Source organism: Geospiza fortis, unplaced genomic scaffold (genome assembly GCF_000277835.1).
Source record: "Geospiza fortis unplaced genomic scaffold, GeoFor_1.0 scaffold54, whole genome shotgun sequence".
Classification (NCBI taxonomy): domain Eukaryota; kingdom Metazoa; phylum Chordata; class Aves; order Passeriformes; family Thraupidae; genus Geospiza; species Geospiza fortis.
In genome coordinates, this window is record NW_005054301.1 from 9,832,730 (window position 1) to 9,834,580 (window position 1,851).

Genomic DNA, 1,851 nt, shown 5'->3' on the forward strand with positions numbered 1-1,851 from the left:
TCTGGCCTGCACATCAGTATTTAGGACATGGGACTGAGACCAGATCCTCAAAACACTACACCTGCTGTTCAGCCATGCAGCTGAGCCAGGATGCCTTTTCTCCAATTGGCAAAAAGGAAGTCTCTCAGCCCTCAGAGGACTAGAGGCCCTTCGAAGAGAATCTGACCTTCTCCTCAAAGGCAGTATGAATGGAAAAGTATAGGGGTGTCAGTGCCAAGCTCCTCAGTTTGCTTGGGAAACAGCTGTAGCAGTTCAAGAAGAAAATATGTCACAGCTGCTCCAGACAGTAAATTCCTAGTGTTTCAAAGTGATGAGAAGCAGAAGATGAATGCAGGAAAACACTTTCATACATTTCACTACAAAGTTTAACCATTACCAAAAGGACTTAACCTAATCTGTCTGACTTGGCATTGGAGGAGGCCAGGAGGACTAATCCAGTCAATCCCACATGCTCCTCAGTTGAAGGCCAGGAACCAGTAGCTGAGAGTTCAAGGACACAGCTATGAGGCAACTGCAGTCCATACAGTATGCCCTGAAGACTTTAAAACAGAAACACAGCCCTGCCTTGGATTGTTCTTTTAACCATATGTTGCTCAGACAATTTCAAAGGATGATGGAAATGGATGCAGGGCATTCAAAAGCTCACTTTTCCCCAGCCCTAATCCCAGACCTACAGACATTATAATGTCTTTAGGGGTTACAGATTTATCTCTTTTAAAGGCTCTTATCCAAGTGATTAATTAGCCTACAAGGTTAAAATATATTACAGCTGAAGGTTAGGCTTTTAAAATAAACATTTTGGGTTTAAGCATTTAAATTGCATTGAAGTTTACATCCTGGGCTTTATTAAACTGATTATCTGACATCCAGGCAAAATATGGACATGACTGAAGTAGGCTTATGGCTATCTGCTGTTTGCTGCATTTGTCTTTTCTTATGAAAAGAGACAACCAGAGATTTCTTCAAAGAACATGGGGTGTGAATAAAATAGAGGAGATGTTGTTCACCTCAAGTTGCCTTAATTGCTGAAGACACTTCTGGTGAATGTTGCCAAAGAAAATGGCACAGAAGATTACATTGAGACACAAGATGTCCCAGAGAAAATACTGACAGATGGGAACTCAAAGTTTTAGATGCGGAGCAGAAGCAAGGCAGAGGAGCGTGACTTGCTATTTGTGCATTACTGATTTTGAAAAGCAACTTAGTGACTTTTTTTTTGCAGGCCACATTGTTGCAGGCTGTTACCCTGACCCTTGGAAAGCCGAGTAACTCAATGAAACGCCACTGCAAATTATATTTTTGTCAGCTCTCAAGAACATTGCATTCTTAAAAGAGGAACTGGCAGAGTTCAAGATGCAGTTCATGTGGGGGAGGGCAGAAGCAGTGACCAGAAGGGAAGCATCTTGAGGCACTGGGTCCAGGGAAGAGTCTGAAAGCAAAGTGCACCAGAAGAGTAAAGCTCTAGGCAGTGCCTGCCAGGAGACAGACCTCTATTGCTGAAATACAGGCTCTTTGCACCACTGAAGGAAGATGCTCTTCATTTTATCCCCTGGCTGCTCTCTCAGAGAAATAGCAATATATAGAACAACATACATGCATAGGAAGGAAAAACTTGGATTCCACCTTGGAATTTTCCTCTTTCAGCTTTGAAGCAAAGTCTTATATTTGGCAGCAACATAACTGTGGTGCAGTATTTGAATCCCTTGAGAAAAGGAAAACCTCTGGACAAAGTACCAATATCAGAGAAATTTTACCCCTGTTGGCTGAGTTTACTGTTCCTCAACAACACATTAGAGGAACAAACAATGTTCTACATTTTGTTTAGGTGGATTTAGAACATGCATAGAGTAA